This window comes from Saccopteryx bilineata, chromosome 4 (genome assembly GCF_036850765.1).
Source record: "Saccopteryx bilineata isolate mSacBil1 chromosome 4, mSacBil1_pri_phased_curated, whole genome shotgun sequence".
NCBI lineage: Eukaryota > Metazoa > Chordata > Mammalia > Chiroptera > Emballonuridae > Saccopteryx > Saccopteryx bilineata.
In genome coordinates, this window is record NC_089493.1 from 3,701,995 (window position 1) to 3,724,447 (window position 22,453).

Consider the following 22,453-nt stretch of genomic DNA (forward strand, 5'->3'; position numbering starts at 1 on the left):
CTTGCCTGGTCAAGGCACATATGGGAGTTGATGCTTCCTGCTCCTCTCTCTCTCTCTCTCTCTCTCTCTCCCCTCTCTCCCCTCTCTATAATGAATAAATAAAATCTTTAAAAAAAAAAAAAGCCTGACCTGTGGTGGCGCAGTGGATAAAGCGTCGACTTGGAAATGCTGAGGTCGCCGGTTCGAAACCCTGGGCTTGCCTGGTCAAGGCACGTATGGGAGTTGATGCTTAGCTCCTCCCCCTTCTCTGTCTCTGTCTCTCTCTCCTCTCTCTCCCTCTCTCTCTCTCTCCTCTCTAAAAAAAAAAAAAGAAAAAAGAAAAAAACAAACAAAAAATTTAACAACCTTTCACGATAAAACACTCAGCAAAGTAGGAATTGAAAGGAACTTCCATTAATAGGATAAAGGGCATTTACTTCTAAAAACCCACACCCAACCTCACAATCAATAAAAGCCAGAAAGCTTTCCCCTAAGGCTGTCTGCTCCCACCAATGAAATTCAGTTCTGTAGAAATCCTAGCCAGAGCAATCAGGCAAGAAAAATAAACACAAGGCAGCCAAATGTGAAAGAGATTAAGTGATCTCAATTTGCATTTAACATGATTATATATATATATATATATATATATATATATATATATATATGGAATCCCACAGAACCCACAAAATACTACTAGAGGTAATAACCAAATTCAGCAAAGTTGCAGGGTATATGATCACTACCCAAAATTTAGTTGTGGTTTTAATCACAAAGCAATGAACAACCTGGGGGGAAAAAATTTAAGGAAACAATTTCATTTACAACAGCATCCAAAACAATCCAATATCTAAGAATATACTGAACCAAAGAAGTGAAGATTTGTTCACTGAAACAACAAAATTGCTGAAAGGTAATTAATGATATAAATAAATGGAAAGGCATCCCATGGTCATAGATTGGAAGACTGAATGTTGTTAAGATGGTAATCTCCCCAGAGCAGATTCAATGCAATTCCTATCAAAATTCCAAACTGTGTTTTGCAGAAAGAGAAAAACTGGATTTCAAATTACTATGGAGCTGCAAGAGGTCCCAAATAGCCAAAGCAGTATTGAGGGGGAAAAGGTGGGAAGACTCTCACTTCTCAAACTTACTTCAAAACTTTTGGTCCTGGTCAGGTAGGTCATCTGGTTAGTTAGAGCATCATCCTGATAGTCCCAGGTTGTGGGTTCGATCCCCAGTCAGGGCACACACAAGAATCAACCAATGAATGCATAAATAAGCGGAACAACAAATCAATCTCTCTCTCTTTCTCTCTCTCTCTTCCATTTTCTGAAAATCAATAAATTAAAAAAAGAAAAAACTTTCTACAAAGCTACAGTAATCAAAAGACAGTGCACAACTGGCATAAAGGCAGACATATAGACCACTGGCATAGAGTCCAGAAATAAACTCAAATACCTACGGCCAACTGATTTCCAACACGGGTGCCAACACCGAACGAAGGAGAAGAACAGTCTCTTCGACTCGTGGCGCTGGGACAGCAGGACATCCATGTGCAACAGGATGACATGCCACCCCTACCTCATTCCATATATAAAAATTAATTCAATGGATCAAAGACCTAAATGTAAGAGCTAAAGCTATAAAACACAAGAGTAAATCTTCATGACCTCACATTTGGCCACAGATTCTCAGATTTTATATAAAAGTAAGAGCAACAAAATAAAAGAAAAAAAAGATAAATTGGACATTATCAAAATTAAAACCTTTTACACATCAAAGGACATCAGGACTATAAAAAAAAACCTACAGAATGAGAGAAAATATTTGTACATCATATATATAATAAGGGTTTAATATCCAAAAATATATAAGGAACTCTTACCACTCAACAAGAAAATGGCAAAAAAACGAATTAAGACATGGGCAAAGGGCTTGCTTGAGCAAGACATCGTCCCACAAAAAATAGAGCATGTGCCCTGGCCGGTTGGCTCAGCGGTAGAGCGTCGGCCTGGCGTGCCGGGGACCCGGGTTCGATTCCCAGCCAGGGCACATAGGAGAAGTGCCCATTTGCTTCTCCACCCCCCCTCCTTCCTCTCTGTCTCTCTCTTCCCCTCCCGCAGCCAAGGCTCCATTGGAGCAAAGATGGCCCGGGCGCTGGGGATGGCTCCTTGGCCTCTGCCCCAAGCGCTAGAGTGGCTCTGGTCTCGGCAGAGCGATGTCCCGGAGGGGCAGAGCATCGCCCCCTGGTGGGCAGAGCGTCGCCCCTGGTGGGCGTGCCAGGTGGATTCCGGTCGGGCGCATGCGGGAGTCTGTCTAACTGTCTCTCCCCGTTTCCAGCTTCAGAAAAATACAAAAAAAAAAAATAGCGCATGAAAAGATAAAAGATGTTCAGTATCATTGGTCACTAAGAAAATACAAAACCACAATGAGATATCGCTATAAACCCAAGAGTCGAGTTTTGATCGGAAAGACAAATAAATAAATGTTGGCAAAGGCATACAGAAACTGGAACCCTAATACATGGCTGGTGGGAACACGTAGAGAATGACCGACCATATGACCCAGCAAATTCCCAAGAGAAATAAAAAAACACATGTCTCCACAGAAACCTGCACACATTACTCATTGTAGGCAAAAGGTGGAAACAGTCCAAATGTCCATCAGTGGGTGAATGGATGAACAAAACTGGTATAGACACACAATGGAACAGTCCTCGGACATAAAAAAGGACAAATTACTGGTACGGGCTACAGCTTGGATGCAGCACCTGAACAACACGATGCAAAGTGAAAAAGCCACACACAAACACTAGTCACGCTGTGTTATTCCTCTCATAGGAGGTGTCAGCCTAGGCAAGTCCACAGAGACAGAAAGCAGATTAGAGAAGGGGGAATAGGGAATGATTACATAACGAGGACAGGGATTGTTTTTTTATGGGGTGATGGAAAAGTTTTGAAACCAGAAAGAACTGGTGTTTGCACAACATTGTGACCACACTCAATACCACTGAAATTACACTTTACAATAGTTCATTGTATGCTATGTGTGAATTTTGCCTCAATAAAAGAAACTGTGATTAGGTTCCAGTTTATTGATGCATTCATAGGGATCCTTAAGTTCCTACCATACACCAGGCACTCTCCTGGTGCATGGGTTAAGGTAATGGGCGAAAACTTTCTGCTATGAATTTAAAAAGCAAGGTAACAGGCCTCACCTGTGGTGGCGCAGTGGATAAAGCGTCGACCTGGAAATGCTGAGGTCGCCGGTTCAAAACCCTGGGCTTGCCTGGTCAAGGCATATATGGGAGTTGATGCTTCCTGCTCCTTTCCCCCTTCTCTCTCTGTCTCTCCCTGTCTATCTCCTTTCTAAAATGAATTAAAAAAATAAGAAAAAAGCAAGGTAACAGCCCAGAGAGTGACAACAAGGGCTATTTCAATCAGTTAGGGTGTCCAGGGAAGACCTCCTCGAAGAGGTGATGTTTGAACAGACCTGAATGAACTGAAGAATGCTGTTCTGCTAAACAACGAAAGAAAATAATGTACTAAAATATAAATTCATCATGAACCATCATATGCAAAAATTGCTTTTCTAAAAGAAATGGGGGCTATCTAAATACAGATGTTCCTTTTTATGAAAATATATAGTAATTGTTAGTTTACAGACCTTTACTCTTTGTTACACATCATTTCTTCTCTTTTTTTTTTTAATTTTTTATTCAGTGAGAGGCAGGGAAGCAGAGACAGACTCCATGTGCTCTGACTGGGATACACCAGGCAAGCCCACTAGGGGGTAATGCTCTGTCCATCTGGGGCGTTGCTCTGTTGCTCAGCAACCGAGCTCTTCTTAGTGCCTGAGCGGAGGCCATGGAGCCATCTTCAGCACCCACGGCCAACTCACTCCAATTGAGCCATGGCTGCAGGAAGGGAAGAGAGAGAAGCAAGTGGAGAGGTGGAGAAGCAGATGGGCGCTTCTCCTGCGTGCCCTGACCAAGAATCGAACCCGGGACATCCACACACCAGGCCGGCACTCTACCACTGAGCCAATCAGCCAGGGCCACACATCATTTCTTTACAGTCTACTGAAGTGCTGCTTCTGCCCCACCTGCAGGACAGCCTTCCAGGGCCAGCCACACTCCCAAGAGAGCCTGTCACTCCCGTGCTTGCCATCCATTCGGGAAGCCGCTCAGGGAAGGAAAAGATGGAGAGGAGTTACACTTCAGTCCTGCTAGGTTCTCAGGCTTCTTGCCTTCCGTCCTCACAGTTACCTCCCCACAGGTGAGCACCCCGCGGTTCACAGACGTGAGTAACTCACTCTCAGTCAACTAAAGAAAGGCCCGGAATTCCAATCAGGACTCACCTCGCAGACCCACACTCCCTCTATACAGAAACAAATCTCATCTTTCTTGAGCACGTCTCAGGCCAAACTGTGAAAATACAGCCAAGTGACCCTGTCCTCAAGACACCCGCCATCCTAACACCGGTCAGAACGCCCTGGAACGCCCCTCAAGGTGGAGCGGCAGGGAGGCTCCGGAAACACAAGGCCCGTGCTATCCCGCATCAATGTCTCCCCCCAGGAGGACCAACCTGTGTGAGAACAAACAAGAATGCACCCTCCGTCACCCCAGGCCCCTGACCTTGCAGCCCTGGTGTCCAGCTGTGGCCCATTCTCACAGCCCTTCCTGGAGCAGGTGCAGGTGGCAGTGAAACCAGCCTGTCCCAGGAAAGACCCCTCCTGGTGCCGGGACCGTGGGTGCTCAGACCTCCCCAGGGCTCCAGCAGAGCAACCACACCAAGTCTTCCCTCACACAGCCATCAGCAATCTGTGTTTTCACCCGATTCCAGACGAAGGGGGAGGAACGGGACGGTGCTGGGCCGTAACCAGGCCTCAGGACCTCGTTCACAAGCTCAGGTTTACCAAAACCCTGTCAAGACACCAGGACTCAAGCTGTCGTTATTACCAGATGACCAGCTTAAATATAAGTTAAGAGGAAGGGAAGGGGAAGAAAGCACATCAGTGAAGCAGGGTTAGGACTGCTGCTACTCAGCAAGATGTAAGCAACACCTGACAAAGGTCCACGTCAGTGGTCCCCAACCTTTCTTAGGCCACGGACCGGTTTAATGTCAGAAAATATTTTCACGGACCGGCCTTTAGGGTGGGACGGATAAATGTATCACGTGACTGAGACAAGCGTCAAGAGTGAGTCTTAGATGGATGTAACAGAGGGAATCTGGTCGTTTTTAAAAAATAAAACATCGTTCAGACTTAAATATAATTAAATGGAAATAATGTAAGTTATTTATTCTTTCTCTGCGGACCAGTATCAAATGGCCCACGGACCGGTACCGGTCCGCAGCCTAGGGGTTGGGGACCACTGGTCTATGTGAATTTTAAAGGACAGGGAATGAACGTGGCCAGGTAGCTCAGTTGGTTAGTGTGTCATCCTGATAGGCCAAGGTTAAGGGTTTGATACCCTGTCTGGGCGCATACAAGAATCAACCAATAAATGCATAAATAAGTGGAACAACAACTTGATGTTTCTCTCTCTTATCAATAAATTTTTTAAAAGAGCATTGAAGGAAATGTCGCTGCCATGGGAAAATAATTTCAAACAGAGAGGAGGACCAGAGAGCCGGCTGGAAAAATAAGTCAATATAGGTAAAGCAGGTTTTGGAGAAAAGGAAAGGCTGCATGAGAAATACACGCTGGAAAATTTCAGGGTTTCTTCAAAAAGCCCCATACAGCAGCAAAGGTAAAACGTCTAGAATCTGAACGTAAAATTTAAAAGTCTATGAACATAAAATTTAAAAGTCTACAGAATATGAACAAAACTCCAAAGAAAACTAAAACTCAGCTCAAACTGACCACTGAGCACAGTGATGGGCACATGAACTCTGGAGTCCTCCAGGCCTGTTTCTCTGCATTCTCCCCGTCCATAAAATAGGATCACCTTACCTGCAAGGTTAGCCTGGCACAGAGGCGCACGGAGGGCAGCCACTCCCTATGCCACAGAGAACCGCTGCAGACCCCCAGGCCTCTGCCCTGGACCTGCAAGCATGCCCCACAGCTGGCTCGCTCCCACTCCTCCTCCCGAACACGCCTGTGAGTCCACTCCCACTGCGCCTCTGCGGCTGGGGCCAGGCACCCGGCCTAGGACCAAACACTTCCCCTGGCCCACCCACCTCCCAGGGGCTCTCGAAGACAGTCATCACGGCTTGTCTTACTTGACTTATTAGCTCTGGCAACTAGCGCTGCTCCTGAGTAAGTTCTCAAAAAATGTGTGCTGGTTAAACAATTCTCAACTGTCCCCAGTTGCAATGAGAGGCCGGGCAGCTTCCCTCAGGTAAATCTTGGGAAAATGAAGAACGCAGGGGAAAAAACTCTACTCTGGTCGACTAGCCCCTGCTTGGCCGCTGTCTGACTTGGGAGAGTTACTTACCCAGATACTCCTGAGCCTCCAATGCCTCCCATATAAAATGCGGGAGTTAACTAGCAAGTCTCAATGGTCTCTACTGAGATGGGACACTCGATGTTTACATTCCAAGATCTCCACACTCTTGACTACACGACAGCTCTATCCTCTCGACCATCGTCCGCTCCTCTCACAGCAAGCAAGAGCCATGTGTGGTGTGCGTGGTGCCATTGGCCTCACTCACAGGCAGGGAAACTAGCTGCAGTCCAGAGGGCAGGACAGGGACTCGCATGCCCACACTGCTCAAGCTGGGGGGGGGGACAACCCCAGGGACACACAGCAGGATGCCGGGGCCCCCTCGGGGATCCTAGGGAAACCAAGGAACACGCAAAGCATCTTCTGGAGAATCAACCACACTAAAAATTGGAGGGGCAGAGTGTGTTGCCGAGTACAACGTAAAATTCACATGAAAGTTTAAGATAAAACTCACACCATCTGTGACACACTGCACAGAAGCCGGGCCACTGCCCTTTCTCACCGAGGAAAGCCTTCGGAAACCAGCACACCCGGTTTACCCTCTCATAACATTTCAAACATCAGGCCGTTGTTAGCCCAGAAAGGAGAGAACTAATTTCTAGAATAAAGTTGTGACTTCCAGGAATCACTGGGCCAAGAAGGACTAATTTCTCTGTTCTTCCTTTTTTAGGTTATTAAAAGCACCCGAGAGAGTTACAGTGTCAAACAACGGCCCTCATCACACAAGCCCTAAGGCAACTATCAGAGGGGTGGCCGGGCTGTGCACAATCAAGGACAGCAGCTAGGAGGTTTGCAGCCCCCCGGACTGCCGACGCTAAACTACATGGAACCACTGGGTGGCATCTGCCCCATCCCTCCCCTCCCCAACCTGCAGATTCTGGACACAAACCCATGCCTGGCCCTGCGGGGGGAGGGGGTAGCACCTGCCGCATTCCTCCTACTGGGTAGTCAATGTCCAGAGTACAAGGTTAGTCTCTGAACACTTTGGACATCATCATGACACTAAGATACTCTGGGTTACCATTCTGATGCTACTGTTGTCCTAAAGATTTGCTTTCCTTCTGCACTCACAGAAACCAAGTTTCCAACAATCATACTATATAAAAGAATACTGAGGGCCTGACCTATGGTGGCACAGTGGATAAAGCGTCGACCTGGAAATGCTGAGGTCGCCGGTTCAAAACCCTGGGCTTGCCAGGTCAAGGCACATATGAGAGTTGATGCTTCCAGCTCCTCCCCACCTTCTCTCTCTCTGTCTCTCCTTTCTCTTTCTCTCTCTCTCTGTCTCTCCTCCCTCTCCTCTCTAAAATGAATAAATAAAAAATTTAAAAAAAAAAAGAATACTGAGGTCGCAGGCTCAAAACCCTGGGCTTGCCTGGTCAAGGCACATATGGGAATTGATGCTTCCTGCTCCTCCTCCCCCTGCTCTCTCTCTCTCCTAAAATAAACAAAATCTTCAAAAATACACACACACACACACACACACACACACACACACACACACACAGAGTCAAAACAGTAGGAACAGTGGCCCTGGCTCGGTAGTCTGTGGATAAAGCATCATCCTGGTGTGCCAAGGTCCCCGGTCAGGGCACACACAAGAAGCCATCAATCAGTGCACAACTAAACAGAACAACTAAGTGCAACAGCAAGTTGATGCTTCTCTCTCTCTCTCTCACAAATCAATGAAAAAATTGTTTAAATAATAATAATAATAATAATAATAAAGCCCTGGCTGGATAGCTTGGCTGGTTAGCACATCGTCCTGATATGAAAAAGTTGCCAGTTCGATCCCTAGTCAGGGCACATGCAGAAACAGACTGAAGTCTCTCTCTCTCTCTCTCTCTCTCTCTCTCTCCCCCCCTTCCTCTCTAAGTTAAAAAAACAAAACAAAACCCAGCAATGTGCTCCACCCAGGGTGGGGACCACTGCTCTGTGCCCCATCCCAGACCAAGGCCCTTCACAGGACAGACCACCTGACCCACTTGAGCTCCTGGTCACAAAGGTCCTGCTCAGAGCAGGAGGGCCTCTCAGGGACGGTAACTGGGAACCCGCCGACCAGCACCATCACCAGTTCCGCGCCCACTGGCAACCAGCAGCGGGGCCGCCAGGCACCAGACCCCATTTTCGGGAAACACCACGGGGACTCGGAAAGGACTGCCCTTCTCAGGGCCTCACACTGCCGGCCAACCTGACACGGCACTCAGCACCCACTTCCGGAAGCCTCTGCAAAGAGGACCCCAGCCAGACAAGAGCCTTCCCTTTTCTGAACTCCCATCAGACCTCCAGTCTTCCAGGGTCCATTAACTCACTCTTTACTTTCTTGGGGGGGGGGTCTTCATTCTCTCACTTAGCAGCCCACTCCCTGAGGGCAGGGCGATGAGTTTTCACTTTTCCTGGCTCCCAGCCACCAGCTCCAGTCCTGGCGCGGCCTCAGCCTGACCCCCGCTGGTTCTGCACCACCTGTCACCGTGCGCAGGGGCCGAGATGCCCCGCTTCTGTGGACCATGCCTTTGAAGGCAGGCGCCAGAGCTCACTCACCCTGGCACAGTAACCAGAACGTTATGGGAACCCAAGGCACATTAATTGCACATTAAATTAAACGAGAAAGACTCCCAAGTCCCAGCTAATGATCCACTCATCTCGAGGAATACACTGTTCAGTAAGAAATTCCAACCTGATTTCTAGAATTGACAGGAACCAGGAGTCACCTGTATCTATGACAGCTTACCACCTGCCAGCCTCACCCCAAGGGATCTGCATAGGGAGCCAAAAAACTTTGGCAAAAAAAAAAAGGTTCTAATGCTGACAAAAACCTCCCCTCCTCCTCCGCAGGTCGGTCAGCTCCCCACTGTGTCTAGGATGGTGTCGTGCAGAACACAGTCAATACTGCACAGGCTCTCGACAATGAGAAAGCCATTTTGTATTTAGTTAATTGTGAATAACAGCTATTATACAAGCACGCATGTTTTCTTGCATTTTTTTCCCTTTTCTATTTTACAATTGCATTTTCTCCTATTTCCATTAGTCCCTTTGGACCCAAAAGGCCCGCTAACCTACAAACTGCACCATCCCCGCTGACTGCTCTACTGCCCTCCTGCCTGCAGGCGGCTGGCCCTCGCAGGCAGGCCAGCTTCATCCCTCCTGCTCGGAACAAGTCTCACCATCAGTTCCACAGTCAGGCCTAGGCTGCCTCTCTCTGGTCGCCTTCCAAACCCGTTGGCCTCATCTCCTTTCCCACTCTGGAGCTCTCTTCCCAGTTTCCCTCTGTATCCTAAGTCGATCTTGTAACTCTCCCACCCCAAATAGTTTTTCTTCTATGAACACCTGTAAGGAAGCACCCAAGGGGGTCCGGATTCTCAGAAATCAGTGTGGAGAGCCTTGGTCATAAGATGTCTCTTCTGCTAAGTTCAGAGTTTTTAAACTGACGACTGCAAGGAAAACAGCGATTGCATAACATTTGATAGGTTAGATCACTTGCTGCTTGGAGAGTCTTGCTATAAGAAGATGAGAATGCAGAGATGGGTAAATTTAACGCAATTTCCTTTGTTTGCTTGAGCCAGCCCAGACTTGCAACACCCCAGTGACAGTTTTATCTTTAAGTAGGGCTTGAGCATCATAAAAAAAAACAGGATTTTAAAGGAGTCCAGCCATTCTCACTCTTCAGCTCATTAGCATATCTATCCTGACAACACCCCAGAAAGGTGCCTCTCTATTTGCACAGCGGGGGGGAGGGAGGGAATGCAGGAGTGTTTAAGGAATCAAAATCCCAAACACAGGGAAATCAACTAGCAGCCACTGTGCTGTCAGGTAAATAAAGGACCTTCTCCAAGGCATGCAGGAGAGGAGGAATTTTTTTATTTATTTTTTAACAGACACAAGTGGCCTCTGCTACTGCCTGGTTCCTATGGAATGTCTTTGCACCCTTCCCATTGAGTAAGGCCATCTTATTATTCCAAAATGACCAGAGAGCGTCCAAGGAAAATAACTGCTCTACTTTCCCCCTCACAGAAACATTCAAACAAATGTCTTAAAAAAAATAAAGTCTAGAATTCCCCCTGCCAGCTCCCTTTGCTCTCCTGGCTTTTCTGCATTGTGACAGCTGGAACAGATGGCGTCTGGGGGAGAGCCACCTCACATCTTAAACCTCGGCCATGCGGAGGTCTGATTTTCACCAGTGATGATGGGGAAAGAAAGAAAAAACCCAGGTCAGGGCTTCTGTCCTGAGCACCTACTCACAAGAGGATTCCCAATCATGCAGGGTGCTTGCACACTGATAAGGCTTTATAGTGTCTTAGCGCAAGAATTTTTCGTCTTCCAGCATCCTCAACATACACCTTGTCACAAGGCGGCGAAAAGGCAGCTACTTCTTCCCCTTTGAAGAAGGAATGGCTGTCCACTATTTTGCCAGACGTCCTACACATGATGCAGTCTTCCCCTCAGGCCATTTTCAAAGATGTGAGGGCCGAGAGAAGATTTTAGCACCAACCGAGGGCCCACCGGGTCATGTCTTCACAGGAGGGTTTTACAGACATACAAGGGGACAGAAAATATTTCTGAAAGCTTCACCAGCGTGTGCGTTCACAGCAAATGCTAAGGCAAAAAATAAATAAATTATGGCTCCTCCTCAGTTGTATGCTGCGAATGTAAATTAAGAAGCGGCCACAACGCTCCTGAAGACAGCCTTTAATGACTCCACAAAAATAAATGTATAAATCACGCACACTCACACACACACACATACACACCTGTGTCATTTAGAAAACTGATTCACAAGCTTCATACGAAAACCATGAAATAACACTGCCTCCTCCAACGGACCATTATCTGATGAAGGCTTCTTAAATTTCCAAGCACGTCCACAACACTTCATCCATTTCCATTTCTGCTGCTCTGTCCTCCAAGAAAAGGTAAAGCATTTCCCCGCACAGAATGCTCCCCAAAGGCAAGGGATCCGCGCGATGCCCCCAACCAGGGTGGCAGAGCGGAAACGTGGCACGGCGGCCGCGAGCAGCAGCCCGGCGCCCGCAGAAGGGATCCCCCCGCCCGTGGCCTGGAGCGCTCGGGCTTCGCCTGGGGGCGCCCATTCTGACCTTCCGAGTCATCAAAGGTGGAATGCGTGCATTCTGCCCCAAACCGGAGCCCGGTCCCGCCCGCCCGCCGAGGCCGCTGCAGCTCTGACTATGAATCAGTCGGAGGTTCATCTGCAGAGGAATGACTCAGTATAAACTTTTAAATAATGGCTCAAAAAAAAAAAAAGAAAGAAAGAAAGAAACGCAGCCGGCTCGCCCGTGCGGACACCGACTCAGCCGGCTTCTGGCGGCACCAACGCCCGCCGCGCGGCAGATGCCGGGTCCCCGCCGCCCCGAGGGGGGTCACGTTCACGGGAGGCCCGGGCGCCCCGTTTCCCGGCCCCGCGGCCCCGGGCCCGGCCTCGGGCACAAAGTTTCCCGAAGTTGAGGCGTCCGGGGGGCGGGCGGGCCGGCGAGGACCGGGCGAGGCGGCGCCGCACCGGGCACAAGCCTCCGGGCGCCGGGCCTGCGCCACTCCGGCCCCGCGCCGCCCGCGCCGCCCGCCGAGGGCGCGGGATGGAGCCCCGGGATGGAGCCGCCGGGCCCGCCGCCGCCGCGCCGCCGCCCCTTACCCCGCACTCCGCCGCCGCTCGCCGGCTCAGGGGCTCCGGGCGCGTCCTCCGCCGCGGTCCGCAGCGTCCTGCTCCCCGGGCAGCCCCATATCGGGGGGCGGGGAAGGGCCGGCGGCTGCCGCCGCCGCCGCCGGTTGGAAAGTCCCTGCTGGGCTGCAACCCGGCTCGCGCACGCGGCGGCCGCGCCGCGCCGCGCTCCCTCGCGCCCTCGCGCTCCCTCGCGCAGCACTTCCTCTCGCGCGCTGGAAATCCCCGCCGGCCGCCGGCGCGCGCCGGGAGCGCGCCCGCCCCGCCCCCGCGCCACCCCCGCCCGCGCCCGCGTGCGTGGGAGCCGCAGGGATCGCCCGCGCGGCCGGCGGCGCGCACCCGCCCGCCGCCGGTTGCTAAGGCCCTTCCGCGCAGCGCCCGCCCGCTGGCCTTAGCAACGGCGCCGCGGCGCGGGCGGGGGCTCCCGAGGCCGCCCCCCGCGTCCCTCCCGGGCCGCCGCGCGCTCCACCCCTCGCTCCGCGTGGCCCCCGCCGCGGTCCCCGCCCCCGGCTGCGGCGCGCCCCGGCGGCCCCCTTTCCGGGTCAAAAAGCCACGCAGGCCGCGTGGGGCCCGAAAGGTGCAGGTTTCCTCGCGGTTGGGAACGATGGCGTCACCCGGTTCACGAGGGCAGCCACCCTCCCTTACACTCACTCACCGTCGCTCACACATTCAGACACGCGCATTCAACCCGCGTTCTCAGCCTCGCACTCTCCCATGCAAACACGTACACTCCCGACAGACGCTCCCTAACACACCTCCAACAACCATTCTTACCCATTGTCACACTCAGACACACTTGCTCACAGTCGCTCACGCTCACAAGTCAGACACACTTGGTTGAGGACACAAGCACGGGCTCTCACATTTATACACACATTCACACGCTCGCCAGTATATGCACACACACTCACTCATGCACACTTGCTCCTACACGCACGCCCTCTCAGCCCTCCGACGCTCACAAGCAGGAGGGTAAGGCTGAAGGCGACTCCGGCCCTCGGGACCACCGCTCTTGGACCACCGCTCTTTTCTATTGTGGGGGTTCGCGTTGGTTTGGTGGGAGGTTCCTTTCCTTCCTCCCCCGGTTCTCCCACACCCAGGAGGTTGAGTCTTGGTCAAGTGTGAACAAGGCGGCCAGTGTGCCCTGCTAAACTCCCAGAGGTTTCAGCTGAGCTGGCTGCCCCTCGCCTCCTTTGACCCTTGGCCTTCTGGGGCATGTGTTGCCTCCAGAGCCAGGGGCACCCACCTCCCCAGGGGCCTCATCCCTCTGTCCCCCAAGCCATCAATGATTCCTCAATGTCCTCTAAGGTTGCACCTGCCTGGCTGGGCCTGGCAAGATGTGGGCAGTGGAGGACCTGTCTCCCGGAAGCGCCAGGCCAACCCGGGAGCCAGGCCCTCACCATGCAGGTCCACACTGAGGAAACACAATGCACTTTTCCTCTCAAGACTTCTAAAGATTCCTGAAGCAAGTGCACAATACAATGTACAGATAAAGTTCTACAGAATTGTACAGCAAAAACCTATATAATTTTATTAACTAGTGTCTCCCCAATAAATTCAATAAAAATTACAAAACAGAAAGATTCCTGGAGTGCAACCAGCTTAAGCCAGTCCTCCTTGTATTTCGCCAGTGACTCATGAGACTAGAGCAGGAAGTCCAGCATCTCCTCCGCGGCTTCCCCACAGAATGTTCTAGAACCCTGGACAGTCCAACCAGGCTGGTAGAACTCCATCAGCCCAAGGGGTGCTCATTCCCCACAGTAGTGACTGAGGATCTGGCTAACCAGACTCAGCCAGGCCCCAGTGGCACCCCCATTTGGGCCACTAAAAGGGCACAGCTCTTTGAAGTCAGACCAGAGAACCAGAGGTGGCTGCCATTTACAAAGCCACCATGTTGGGGTGACAGGCCAGCCTTCGCACATAGGCCCCTGAGTTCTGAGTTGAACCCGAGGCCACATAGACTCTTTCCCCCTTCCTTCATGGTGGGCTTCCCTCTAGAGCGTGTGGTGTTCCTGCCTGCCTGTCAGAAATGGCAATGACAGTGGCCTCATGGGATCATGGGCCCCACAGTATTCCCTACTCCAGGCTCTGGGGTTGCTGAAGGTTTGCCCACCCCCTCTGTCTGCCCCGCGCCCACTTCCACCTACCGCCTCCCTCGGTATCTCAGGGGATCTACTTAAGACTTCGCCGAAATCAGACTTTGCCAAAAATTCCCTAGGCTGAACTATTTTTGGATCTTTTAAAATAAGCAACTAGATTTAAAGATCTACCAGAGGGGTTTTCTACGACTCCTTCTGTTCTCTACCAAAGCAATTATCCAGCATCATTCAGAATGAATCAATTCAGACACAACCCCCGGTCGAGCCCTCTGCTGGTGAGAACTGCCCTTTCTCATCTCTCCCCCTTCCTCCTCCTCCTTCTGCTTCCTCAACCGTCTGAGCATTTATGGATCCCCTGCAAGGGGGGACTGAAGGCCCACCGCACAAAGAAGTTTGCCCCAGAAGGGGCAACCTCTTTGAGGGCTGGTGTTCTGTGTTCTACAGTTACAGCTGCTGGGCCGCAGTGACAGGCAGCAAGAAGAACCAATCACAGCTCTCTCCTCACCGCATTTCAAAGGCAGAGCTTTCTGTTCCCTATGGCAACATGGAACAACAAGCTGACACCATTTCTGGACAAAGAAACGTCTCACAGGAATCTATGTAGCATTAAATGTTCTGTTTGCTGCATTTCTGGGAGAAGTGCACACAGATCTTAGAGGAACTCAACATAAGTGCTACGGTTCTAAAAGCCAATCCTGTTCGTTTCCCAGAAAGGAAGAAGACGCATTCGCTGGATACTGTTAGGAGGCTGCAGCAGGTGAAGGGGCTTCCTCAGGCCTCTCCCTGAGTACGATGCTCAGGCCCCCCTCGTGGGACACCTCCCACTGCAAAGACCATCGCCGCAGGGATCTAACTTGTGCTGGCGACTTCTTCCACTAAAACGTTAAATATTGCACCAGGAGGGACCTTAGCACATGGCAAAAAAAAAACCAAACAAACAAAAACCAGTTACACTAGTTGTTCAGACAAGTGGGTTCCAAACTTTGCGTCCCAGGGAGTTGCAGGCAAACCTACTCTGCCTTCCTTCTTTCCATCCCGGCTGTGTCTGGGCGGCCCATTGTACTTGTGTCTTGTCATTCACTTGAAGCTGGTGAAACAAACTATGATTAAGAAAGTCAACTACAGCCCTGGCCGGTTGGCTCAGCGGTAGAGCGTCGGCCTAGAGTGCGGAGGACCCGGGTTCGATTCCCGGCCAGGGCACACAGGAGAAGCGCCCATTTGCTTCTCCACCCCTTGGCCGCGCCTTCCTCTCTGTCTCTCTCTTCCCCTCCCGCAGCCAAGGCTCCATTGGAGCAAAGATGGCCCGGGCGCTGGGGATGGCTCTGTGGCCTCTGCCTCAGGCGCTAGAGTGGCTCTGGTCCCAACAGGATGGGCAGAGCATCGTCCCCTGGTGGGCAGAGCATCGCCCCATGGTGGGCGTGCCGGGTGGATCCCGGTCGGGCGCATGCAGGAGTCTGTCTGACTGTCTCTCCCTGTTTCCAGCTTCAGAAAAAAAAAAAAAAAGAAAGTCAACTACAGCCTGACCTGCGGTGGCGCAGTGGATAGAGCATCAGCCTGGAATGCTGAGGTCACCAGTTTGAAACCCCAGGCTTGCCCGGTTAAGACACAGACGAGAAGCAATTGATCAACAAATTAAGCGAAACAACTATGATCTCTCTCTCTCCACAATCAATAAATAAAGTCTTTATAAAAAGAAAGTCAACTACAACTAGAGTTCCCAAAGCCGGGCATTTTAAGGCCTTTGGAAAAAGCTGAGGCCCACGGTGAGTGAGCCACGTGAAGGAACCCAGCTCCAGCCTCTCCTTCAAGGAAGGGGGTCCATGAAGCAGTTCCCAGAGTGGGGGGCGGGCCACAGTGGGATGGGAGTTTCTAATCGGAGGCCCAAAAGGATCTGATTAGGCCTGTAATTGTGAGACTGCCTCCATTCTCTGGCCTGAGTAGCAAGGATGAAAAATCAGCAGATTCACATTGTCCAAAGATGTTCATCTCTTTGAGTGATTTGCAATGTAGGTAATTTTTTTTTACAACCAAACACGTTCGAATTTCATTCTACTATTTCTCAACATGGATGCAAATAGTAAGCTCATGTCACATGGGGCTGTAACAGTGCCAGGTACTGATACCAAATGGGACCGTCTTAAGGGCTTCTTTAAGTAAATAATTATTTTCTTTGTAATTAGCAGGCTCCCTAAATAACCCTGTGTCAGTCTAATAAGAGTTGGCTAAACACCAGCTATATTTGTGCATACTTCTAAAGCTGGGACAAAGGAGCCTTGAGGATGTGATTAAAGGGACTTAGGGCTGACATGGACGTCCACCTGGACGCTCTGCTGACCCTGTAGCCCAGGGCCCCACATGTCTTGGCACATCCCTGTACCTCTGGGGTGCCGTGCTTCCCCTGCACAGGGCATCATAACAGACATGAGCCTGGCTATGTACACATCAGTCAGGCGAGGCTCATATGAACCCCCCCCCCCACTGCAGCAGTGGGGCCTTGCCAGGGTGGGCACTCAGGCACAGGGCACACGAAGCATGGGATGACTGCCCCCAGGGCTCTGTCACGGGAAGTGGACCTTCCTCCCTTGCTGTTTCTTTTTTAGTGTGAGGCAGACTAAAAAATTTCCCCACAGATGGTTAAGGAACCAGAGTCGGACACTCTTAACTTGGGCTTGGGGATTTTGCTCTTCATTCTGCAACTCCAAATGTAGGAACTAAGGCTCTTCTGAGCAGCCACTCCCCGGTTACCTCCCCAGAGGGGGACATCGTGGGGGCCCTGGGCCTCCCTCTGGGGAAACAATCCGAATAGGCATGGACCTGTCTGGCTGCCTGGGGAACTAGGAGATGGGACTTGGATGTTCCTTCCTGCTTCCATTCAGGTAGATGTGCCACCTTGTTTCCCAAAAGAAAACAAAAGGTAGAAAAGGATGAAGGAAAAGTTCCCTATTTTGTCCAAATCTTTGATTCCATTTCTACCCCCCTCCTCCATTTTTAAGGATAAATAAGATTGATTTTGCCCCAGGATCAGTCAAAAATGACATCTGCCTGACCAGGCGGTGGCGCAGTGGATAGAGCGTCGGACTAGGATGTGGAGGACCCAGGTTCGACACCCCGAGGTTGCGAGCTTGAGTGCGGGCTCATCTGGTTTGAGCAAAAAGCTCACCAGCTTGGACCCAAGGTCTCTGGCTCGAGCAAGGGGTTACTCAGTTTGCTGTAGCCCCATGGTCAAGGCACATATGAGAAAGCAATCAATGAACAACTAAGGTGTCACAACAAAAAACTGATGATTGATGCTTCTCATCTCTCTCCGTTCCTGTCTGTCTGTCCCTATCTATCCCTCTATCTGACTCTCTCTCTCTCTGTTCCTGGGGAAAAAACAATGACATCCACTGACAGATCTTTGAAATAGTCATTCGAGCCCTGGCCGGTTGGCTCAGTGGTAGAGCATCGGCCCAGCGTGTGGAAGTCCTGGGTTCAATTCCCGGCCAGGGCACATAGGAGAAGCGCCCATCTGCTTCTCCACCCTTCCCCCTCTCACTTCTCGCTCTTTCTCTCTCTCTCTCTTCTCCCCTCATCCTGCAGTCGTGGCTTCATTGGAGCAACTTGGCCCCAGGAGCTGAGGATGGCTCCATGGCCTCCGCCTCAGGCATCAAAACATGGCCCTGGTTACAACAGAGCAGTGGCCCCAGATATGCAGAGCATCGCCCCCTAATGGGCTTGCCAGGTGGATCCCAGTCAGGGCACATGTGGGAGTCTGTCTCTGCCTCCCCTCCTCTCACTAAATTAAAAAAAAAAAAGTAGTCATTCGTTCATTTATTTATACATCTACATCCACAGTTGGGGAACTGGATCAACTCCGAGCCTGTTCTACTTATAAATCCCCCAACGCAGCTCAGGCCCGGGTTGGGGGGGGGGGAGCAGGGACGGCAGCTGCCTCTCCAGTGAACCCTGCTAATAAATGCCTTCGAAGGAGTCTTCTCCCTCCTCCCTCTTCAACTCCAGCCCCCTGAGCTTCCTGACCACTGCGTGGACTGTGAAGACAGGTGGCCAAGCTCTCGCTGAAGTTGTTTCAGATGTGTGTTGCAAGGGTCCTGCTGCCACTGGGTCGTCAAAGGGCCTGAAACCCTAATAATGCAATGAAAGCTCTGACATTTGCCCAGAAAAATGAAGACAGCCTAAACATATTTCTCCTAATACCTTTTGTAATTAGGCCAAATCCAGTAGCATCATTTAGCTATATGCATCAAAATTAAGATCCTTCCAAGGCCCTGGCCGATTGACTCAGCGGTAGAGCGTCAACCCAGCATGTGGAAGTCCTGGGTTCGATTTCTAGCCAGGGCACACAGGAGAAGCTCCCATCTGCTTCTCCACCCCTGTCCCTCTTCTTTCTCTCTATCTCTCTCTTCCCCTCCCGCAGCCAAGGCTCCATTGGAGCAAAGTTGGCCCGGGTGCTGAGGATGGCTCCATGGCCTCTGCCTCAGGCGCTAGAATGGCTCCAGTTGCCGGAGCAATGGTCCATATGGTCAGAGCACATCCCCCTAGTGGGTGTGCCAGGTGGATCCCAGTCAGGCGCATGCAGGAATCTGTCTCTCTGCCTCCTCACTTCTCACTTCAGAAAAATACAAAAAAAAAAAAAAAAAGTTAAAAAAAAGATCTTTTCAAAAATGCTAGAATTTTCCACAAGCTATTCCTTGCTACCTCCCACCATGGCCCCTCACCATTCTGCCCAGCAGGCCTCTCCATCTTTTCTCTGACAACCATTCTTTTCCCACCATGCCCTCACCATCCGCCTTCCATCCCCCCTGCTCTCCCCACAACCCCCTACAGGCCCCCCATTGCCCCTGCCATTCCCTGCCACTCACCCTTCCTTCCTCAGCATTCCTTTGCCAGCCAGGGGGCTCAGTGGAAAAGGTGAAGGGGAGTCAGAAATACAAATAGGCTCTTACAAAGTAGTCATGAAGACGTCAAGTTCAGCACAGGAAATATGGTCAATGATATTGTAATAACTATGCATAGTGTCAGGAAGGCACTATATTTATTGAGGTGATCACTTCATAAGTTATGCCTAATCAATATGTTGTACACCTAAAACCAATATAATATTACATGTCAACTCCATTTTAATAAAATTTTTTTAAAATTTATTCAGTGAGAGGAGGGGAGGCAGAGACAGACTCCAACATGCATTCCAAACGGGATCCACCCAGCAAACCCACTAGGGGGTGATGCTCTGCCCAGCTGAGGTGTTGCTTGGTTGCTCAGCAACTGAGCTCTTCTTAGCACCTGAGGCAGAGCCATGGAGCCATCCTCAGCTTGTGGCACCAACCAACTCTAATCGAACCATGGCTGCAGGAGGAGAAGAAAAAGAGAGAGAGAGAGAATCAAGAGGGGAGGGGTGAAGAAGGAGAGGGGTGCTTCTCCTGTGTACTCTGACTGGGAATCAAACCTGGGACATCCACACACCAAGCTGATGCTCTACCACTGAGCAAACAAGCCAGGACCAAAAATAATTTTTTTTAAATTTAAATTTTATTTTATTTATTCATTTTAGAGAGGAGAGAGGGGGGAGAGAGAGACAGAGAGAGACAGAGAGAGACAGAGAGAGAGGAGAGGGAGACAGGGGGGAGGAATTGGAAGCATCAATTCCCATATGTGCCTTGACCAGGCAAGCCCAGGGTTTCGAACTGGCGACCTCAGCATTTCCAGGTCGACGCTTTATCCACTGCGCCACCACAGGTCAGGCCCAAAAATAATTTTTTAAAGAGAATCTCTTCCCCACTTCTCAAATCTGGCCTTGGTTGTGTGGTTTGCTTTGACCAACGGGACATTCACAAATAAGAAGCATACAGAGGCTCCAAAAGTGCTTATGTGTTGGTGTTCATGCCCTCTTGTGGTACTTGGAACCCTGAGACCATGGGAACAAGTTCAAGTTAACCTTCGAAAAGGGCAACATGAGACAGAACCCAGGCATTCCAGCCAATAGCCTTCATCGGCCAGAAATGTGCATCAAGCCACCCTAAATCCTCCAGCCCCGGCTGAGCCACCTGAGTGAATCTGCATGAGACAAGTAGACTCAGCAGATGAGCCCAGTCCACTGCCAAATCACAGGTCAATCAATGATTATTATTTTAAGTCACTAAGTTTCTGAGTTGTTCATTACACAGCAAAGCTAACTAATACAGGTACCAACAGTGCCCACTACAGAAATCCAGTGGCCCTACAGGCGTGCTAACCCTCTCTAATTGCATAGAAAGAGAAAAAGAGGAATGTTCTTATGCGTCTGGTCCTTGGCCTTCTGACCCTTTGGCATGCTACTCACAGACCAGCAGAGCCATCAATCAAGACTGTTCCCTGATTGGCCTCTGCCCCAGGCGCTAGAGTGGCTCTGGTCGCAGCAGAGCGAAGCCCCGGAGGAGCAGAGCATCGCCCCCTGGTGGGCAGAGCGTCGTCCCCTGGTGGGCGTGCTGGGTGGATCCCGGTCGGGCGCATGCAGGAGTCTGTCTGACTGTCTCTCCCTGTTTCTAGCTTCGGAAAAATACAAAAAAAAAAAAAAAAAAAAAAAAAAAAAGACTGTTCCCTGAACAGCCAGAGCTCCTCACCCATAATTGAGACCAATGGCTCAATTAGAAGTTCTGGGCCCTGGCCAGTGGCTAAATGGATAGAGCACCAGTCTGGCGTATGGATGTCCCAGGTTTGATTCCCAGTCAGGACACACAGGAGAAGTGACTATCTACTTCTCCACCTTCCCTCGCTTCCTTTTCTCCTCTTCCCTTTCCGCAGCCTGTGGCTCAATTGGTTCAAATGGTTGGCCCCAGGCACTGAGGATAGCTCTGTTGGAGGACATCACCCTCAGGTGCTAAAAATAGCTCGATATTCAAACATCATCCCCAGATGGGGTTGCTGGGTGGATCCTGGTCAAGGTGCATGCAGGAGTCTGCCTCACTATCACCCCTCCTCTCACCTATATATATAAAAAAAAAGACAAAGGAGAAGAAGAAATTTTGGGGCTCCTGAGGATCCTGGAGGCAAACGAACAGGAACCAGCCCTGAGGAATTCCCAGAGAAGTGCTCCACTCCTAAGCCCACGCTGTTTGCCCCTGGGGCTATGACCTCTGAGGCCCCCAACTTTAGGTTTGGGTAAAAGTCAGAGTCACTGGGTCATCTTTCCAGTTGCCACATTCTCAAATTAGAGCCAAGAAGCTATTATCAGCACGTTTGGAAACGCCAAACTGCCCCTTGCTAAACACTTTTGGGGTCTCTTGGATAAAGATTTCAATATTAAACATTAAGATTTTGCTATAATTAAATTCTTGCTGGGCATGAGGAAAGATCTGTAACTACATTTCAGTATAGCATTTGAAGGGATTTAGTGATTTTCCATTAATTTTTTTTTAAATGTCAAGGGTATATATCTTTGTTTGAGGATTCAGCCTATGGCAAATTTCAGATTTAAAAAGGCCCAGCAGTGGACTTGGGAAACCAAGAAAGAGAGGTGAAAATCTACAATTCAAAAATCATGAAACTGCTACGTTTTCAATTGATTAAAAAAAATCATCTCAGTGGAAAATTCTGTAAGCTTTCCATGCATAATCAACAAGATCTGGTTCGGAATTACAAGTGAAATGAACCCTTGTAAGAGCTCGCTTTCTGAATAAAATGATCAAGCTCAGATCAAAGGCACTGGTGAGTGATCAGATCTCACTACAGAAAACCCAAATGAAGGCCCACGGTGCTGCTCTAACGAGAAGGCAAGCCAACCGTCCCTCTTTCCTTCCTGGCCTGTCGCTCTGTCTCGCGTTCCCCGGGCCCTGCCTCTCTGCCAAGAAAGCGGGCAGAAGGGGCCGTCTTCAATTTTATGGAGCAATGAATTCGTCGTAAATATTTATTAGCGATTTAGTAAATACAATTAAATTTCTGGCTGAGCTTTGCCTGGCTATTTTATTAGAATTGGCTAAGGACTACTCTCGAGTCTAAATGGATACCATAGACAGCAGTGGTAGTCAACCTGGTCCCTACCACCCCCTGGTGGGCATTCGAGCTTTCATGGTGGGCGGTAGCGGAGCAACCAAAGTATAAATAAAAAGATTTAACTATAGTAAGTTGTTTCATAAAGATTTATTCTGCCAAACTTAGCGAAAATCCAACATAAAGTACTTGGTAAGTAATTATGATTATATGCTTTAACTTGCTGTAACTCTGCTTTATAAATTTTATGAAGTAAAGTTACTTTCCTACTTTATAAATCACCATGACTGTGGA

General features: G+C 50.1%; 1 protein-coding gene and 1 non-coding gene across 5 annotated transcripts in view; one reads left to right on the top strand and one right to left on the bottom strand.

Moving 5' to 3' along the window:
- Nucleotides 1-12,325, bottom strand: part of TRAF3 (TNF receptor associated factor 3) — a 131,482-nt gene extending 119,157 nt beyond the window's left edge. For 3 of the 4 annotated variants that reach the window (XM_066274767.1, XM_066274766.1, XM_066274763.1), the window contains exon 1: nucleotides 12,072-12,325. The gene's annotated coding sequence lies outside the window, so the exon portion shown is untranslated. Of the gene's footprint in view, nucleotides 1-11,520; nucleotides 11,557-12,071 lie in introns of those variants that run through there. The other variant, XM_066274764.1, reaches the window with a different exon arrangement.
- Nucleotides 12,326-15,321: 2,996 nt separating this feature from the next.
- TRNAS-AGA (transfer RNA serine (anticodon AGA)) lies at nucleotides 15,322-15,397 on the top strand. The gene has a single exon. It is a non-coding gene; the product is annotated as a tRNA-Ser (tRNA).
- Nucleotides 15,398-22,453: the final 7,056 nt, after the last annotated feature.